Here is a 6,400-nt window from a genome sequence, read left to right as displayed (position 1 = left end):
ATATATATAAATATACACAGAATATACACATAAAAAAACACATTAAAAAAAAAAGTTTATTTTGTATGCCAATTAATCGCAATAACTCGATTTGACAGCACTAAGTATAATGCATTTAAGCACCGTGGTTACAAATTAATTATGAAAATTACATATACATTAAAACGTACATTAAGAATCCCTTTTTAACGCGTTATATAAATAAAGGCTTTAAAGTAAACTAAATGAAGCAAAATTCAGGTTCTGCGTGATTGGATACATTTAAAGTAAGTAGAAACAAATTGTTCGGCATAAACTCATTTTTTAATTAAGCAAATTTAACAAGCAGAAAAAAGAGATATCTGCAGTAGTGACCACGTTCTGGTGAGGGACAGTTGTTTTGGAGAATGTTCTGCATCTCACACATTGATGGAATGAGAGATTACGTCGAAAGGTTGCGCTAAACGACACGTGAGACATCGGAAACAAAGAACTGTGAGCGCAGCGGCTGGAAAAATAGCATCCCCGCTACTTCCCTGTACTGTCCACAAACAGCCAAGCATACTATATCCTGGACGTCCATTTCGGGCTCCTCGGGCAGCGGCGGAGCTCGTGTTCCGGGGTCTCACAGGTTTAGGCTGCCTGATGGAGGCGGTGGAGGACACGGTCACGCTCCCAGCGCCTCTCGCCGACCGACCAGAGTCCTCGTTCACCTTCGCCCCTAGCCGTAACGCAGTTTAAAGAGATCCCGTGAGCCACCGAAGTTTATCGACGACGTCTTCCTTCCTTCGTGATGATAGCATATAGTTGGAGTGTACTTGTCATAATCCGGGTCCATTTTGGAGAAGTCATTGCTTTCTCCTTTTGTTCTCTAATAACCCTGAATTTGCAGAGGACCCCTGCTGCAGTACATGAGACTATTAAGAAAAAATTGATTCAGAAGAAAACAAGAAACTACTGACAAAATTGACTCTCATCAAACCAAATGCATGTTACTTGTGATTTAAAAGCCCATTAGACAACGTTTCTTAACCACAGTCTCCAGAAAGCTAAGGGACGTCAAGGGTGATATATTGTTATTATATTATATACAATAAATAATATATACAACTATATCAATGCAATCTATTTTAAAATAATACTGTATATATTCTGCATATAAACAGGTTGTGTGGTGTATGTAGTATATTATATATAATATAACAGTACAGACAACATTTTGAGAAACATTACTATTTAAGTTGTGAGAAGTTCTTCTGCTCATCAGCCTGCATTATTTGAATCAAAAAAACAGAAAAAAATTATTATAGAGATATTAGTACAATTTAAATAAATGTTTTTAAATGATTATACTTAACTTATCATTTATTTCTGTGCATGCAAAGCTGAATGTTTAGGACATATACATGATCCTTGATAAATCATTTATATGATGATCATTATCAAAGTGAAACAGTCTGCTGCTTAATAATTTTCAGAACATGTGATTACTTTTTTAGGATAATTTGATGAATAAAGTAAAAAAAAAAAAAAAAAAAAGAAGCGATGTTTTTAAAATATAAAATTTTGTCAATAACAATAACAATCCTGGTCAGTAATTTGGGGTCAGTAATTCAATTTTTCTTTTTTCATTCTAAATGATGATTCAAGTAATCAAAGTTGGAAACAGTTCTCTGCTGCTTAATATTTTTCAGACATGTGATACTTTTTTAATTACTTGATGAATAAAAAGATAACAAAAAAAAAAAAAAAAGAGGCTATGTTTTAAAATATAACTATTATAGGAATAACAATATACACACTGGTGCAGTATTTGGGGGGTCAGAATTTTTTTTTCTTTCTTTTTTTTAAATAAATGCACTACTTTTATTCAGCGGCTGTGTTTTTAAATTGATAAAAAGTGATTAGTACGAGAACAGATATATTATTAGACATATATTTATTAGAAGTTTTTTTTTTTTTTTGAATAATCAGTTCTTTCTTTTTAAACTTTTTATTCATCCAATATAGTGACAGCAGAACTGTTTCCAACACTCATCATAAATCATAATATTAGAATGATTTCTAAATGATCATGGAAGACTGGATGGTCCATGTGACCCTAAGGCTGGAGTAATGATTCCTGAACAATTCAGCTTTGCATCACAGTGACATAATTTATTTTTTAAAAGTATATTCAAATAGAAAACTATTATTTTAAGTTGTAATAATTTTTCACAATATTACGGTTTTTTCTGTAATTTTTTTGATCAAATAAATGCAGCTTGATGAGCAGAAGAAACTTCTTTTCCAAAAAACTTAAAAATAGTATGGTTTCCACACTTTTGGTCTGTAACTGATATATATATACATAAATATAATGACATTTTTTTTATGATCTGTTTCTGCCACTGGATTCCTGCCCACTGACTTTTAAGAAACCCTTTGCATGGGAAATGAGAAATGAGTGAATGTATCAAGTTCTGCTCGCAGCTTAATACACAAGCTTTTTCTGTTTGTCTAATACACTACTTAATTTTACCTAAAAATTCTGCTTCATGTGGTATTGTATGAACTGGTTTGTTTAACACTGTATACTATTATAAATTCACTACCTTGACACCCAACTGCTAGATTATTACTATATATTCTTACGATTAAATATATACAGCAAAATGATACATTTCAAACAAATGTTACAGCGTATGATATAACAAACCATGCGGTTTTCAAAAAATAAGATATTGAAAATAAAACCAGCACAACTGAACTAAATCTGAACAATTAAAAAAAATCACATTTGCAACATGCACAAGCAAATCACAGCCAGCTGCCCTCTAAAATCAGTTCCTTTCTAGAGTTTTTATATTGTGAACTAGTTACGTAGGCTACTCATGACATACACAAAATCTGAACCACTTCTTCTGCTTCACTCTGACGTCACTGTTCAGCAGCATCTTTTATTCACTTCAAGCTTATAAAACCTAATTTTTAAATGTATTCCTCTCTTCAAAGGGAAAGACAGACAGTATAGGGTTCTTATTTTCAGAACGGGAACATGAATGGATGATCTTGTAAGCAATAAACATCAGTTTCATTTGGTAAGAGCTCAAGCTCTCAATGCTGTAATCTATTAATAACGAAGAAATATTTGTCCCCTGTGATTACATCTGATATTAATATGTGAGCCTGGAGCACAAAAAGCAGTCTTAAGTCGGCTGGGGTATATTTGTAGTAATAGCCAAAAAACACATTGTATGGGTCAAAATTATCCATTTTTCTTTATGCCAAAACAACATTAGGATATTAATTAAGGATCATGTTCCATGAGAATATGTTGTAAATTACCATAAATATCAAAACTGAATTTTTGATCATTCAAGGACTCTTCAATTGGATAACTTTTCTTAACAACAATATTTTTTTCCATTTTTTTTTTTTTTTTTTCACCCTCACATTTTCAAATAGTTGTATCTCAGACAAATATTGTCCTCCTAACAAACCACACATCAATGGAGAGATTATTTATTCAGCTTTCAGATGATGCATAAATCTCAATTTCAAAAAATTGACCCTTATGACTGGTTTTGTGCTCCAGGGTCACAAATACATTTTGGTTGATCCAGTGTAAAATACGGGTGTAAATGGGGTCCAAAACCCTTTGGGGCTTTTCCTCAATTTAGACATTTTGCATTTCTTGCATGGTGATTTTAACAATAATGTTAATAATAATGTTGCTCACTCTCAAGTCTTAAAGGAGATGTAGCAATAAATATATATATAAATAAAAATCAAGTAAAATTGGATTTCAAATATAATTTCACGCGCTGCACCTCATCAGTTTTTTACCTTTTAAAGCTTCCAGTCGCTCATTTTTCACGCGCTGCACCTCATCAGTGATCTTTGCGATGATGAAGTTGAGCGTTCGGCCCCATTTGATGGACTCGATGAGCATGTCCAGACCCCGAGGGTTTTCCGCCAGGATATCCAGCAGCTTGCTGGTGCGTCTCCCTCTCGTGGTTCTGCAGCTGATCTCTTCTGTGTCATCTCTGGTCAGGATTTTTCTTCGCGCAAAGTAATCAAAGTGGCGCTCTGCGCGATGATCTTATCCACCAGGTACGGCCGTAACCTGTCTATGGCCTACGAGGAAAAAGAAACACGAAGACCAAATATTTAGAGGTGAGCAGTGTTTTTTTTTTTTTTTTTTTTTTAAGGAAGCCTGTTTCCAAACACAGGATAAAAAATAAAAAAAGTAGTTTAGTTTATTTTTTCCGTGATACATATTACTTAACATATAATTTAAAAGACTTTAATACTCATATCAAATGGCCTAGCTGTAGGTTTTCTAATCAGGCCCATGAATAGAATACATCTTAAAGGGATGGTTCACTCAGAAATGATACTTTTGTCATCATTTACTCATCCACTGACTTCCATAGTTTGGAAACAAAACAAAAACAAAAAAAAAAAAACACCATGGAAGTCAATGGCTACCAGCGAATGAACGGTTACCCACATTCTTTAAACATTTCCTTTTCGATTTAAACAGAAGACAGAAAACTAGGTTTGGAACAAACATTTTTAATTTTGGGATGAACTATCCGTGTTCATTGCATTGTTTTAGTGTTGCCTGAATGTTAATTTTTGGGCGAAGTATCTCTTTAAAGCATGGATACAATACAATCCAGACAGATGCTTGCTCGCACACTATTCTGTGATTTCTCACAAAAAAACATTTTTAGAGCAATTTACAACTTTTCTTTTCTTTCCTTCATTTATAACAGAAGCAGGAGAAATGCTCTTAGAATTAAAAGCAGGAAGGCTATTGTTTTTGAAAGCAGATGCACAAAGTTAAACATTTAACACAGAAACGCTGGACAATAATTTATAAGATTAATATGTCTATAATCTATCTAATCTATAGGATATATGATTTATCGCGTAGGCCTATTTAATAGCTTAAGTATGCTGGAAAGTTGAAGTGTGTACTTCATGTGATGTAATGCTGCTCATGAGTCTTTTGCACTCTTTGACATATTTAGCGGCTCGATCGGGTTTATGGTCAGCGGATCAACAGAGAACTGCCACCGCTTTCGCTCGATACACCTCGATACAAAGCATCCCCCCTGGCAACCCACACTAACACACACTTCGACACACACACACACACACACACACACACACACACACACACGGCATCTCTGATCTGTTTAAACCACATTCATACACAAGACACCTACTTCCTTCTTTATATCGGCCATTTCGTCCTCCGTCAGGTGAGTAACATCCATCCTGTTGTCTGCTTTCACCTTTTTTGAGTTTTCAACTAGTTCCGCCTAAGAAAATATGATCACGAGCTCAACATTAAATCGGGAAAACGCATGAAAAGGCTAGACTTTCTGAACATGCGATGGCGAAGCTCGAACTGGTTTTTAACCGAACTATCTAATAGTTCTCTTAGAGTAAAGGGGGAACTACCGGATCTCTGACTTCCTCGTTTAATGCAAGCAGATGCACTGACGTCACAACGCACGCGATTCATCGCCGTACAGCGCTTTATGGAGGATCGAGTATTCGTGAAGAGTTTGGTTACAAAACGCTATAAATCCATTTTGATTCATTTGAGTAAAAGATGTGTTTTCTTACCAAGAAAGTGGCAAGATGAAAACCACTGTTTTCTGTTTCAAACTTTCACAAAGCATCTTTAGGTTATAATAGGCTAACATTAAAAATTCAAAATCCAGATTTTGATTTGTTTTTTTTTTTTTTCAAGATTTATTATGTATATAATAAAATGCAATAAATCTATGATGGGTTTTTTTTTCTTATTTTTTTTTCCCCCAAAAAGCAATAAATCCATTGAATCAATATGAAAGTTATTTTTCATATTGAAACTGTTGAAATTACTCAACATAGTAAGTTGATCCAAATATGACCTTCTCTGAACTTGGTCAATACTAATCTTATATACAGGCACTGGACTAAAAATACATTCATCACTCATAGCTCCCAAAATGAATTCAGCGTGTCATCTTGTTAATGCTATAAATTAATTACAACAATAAAATAAAATTTCATCATGAACAAGAACATGAACAAACATCACATTAGACCACAGGAATTCCATAAAGACATTTCCCTTACATTCAACTTCCTAAAGTGCATTCATGTTTGCCATGTTACCTTCCTTTAGCTGACTAGTGCTGTATTAACAAAAAACATAAATGGCATTAATTAAAACACTAACACTGACAGGCTACACAATATCGCATTCATAATCGAATGCGATTAATCTAATGAATGCGATATAGTGTAGCTTGTCAGTGATGTACGGCTCTGTGTATTAAATGTCACTCCATCTGAAAGCACGTGATGGAGATTTACCGGTAGTTTACTATTAATCACAGAACCGGCTTTACTGACGAGATGCTTGACAATCAAT

At 34.1% G+C, this 6,400-nt stretch overlaps 1 pseudogene; it reads right to left on the bottom strand.

The window, feature by feature from the left end:
• Positions 1-3,778: 3,778 nt before the first annotated feature.
• On the bottom strand, positions 3,779-5,420 carry LOC122136385 (annotated as a pseudogene).
• Between the last annotated feature and the right edge of the window lie 980 nt (positions 5,421-6,400).

The sequence above is a fragment of the Cyprinus carpio genome, chromosome B2, assembly GCF_018340385.1.
Source record: "Cyprinus carpio isolate SPL01 chromosome B2, ASM1834038v1, whole genome shotgun sequence".
Lineage (NCBI taxonomy): Eukaryota > Metazoa > Chordata > Actinopteri > Cypriniformes > Cyprinidae > Cyprinus > Cyprinus carpio.
This window is presented reverse-complemented; position numbering and strand designations above follow the sequence as displayed.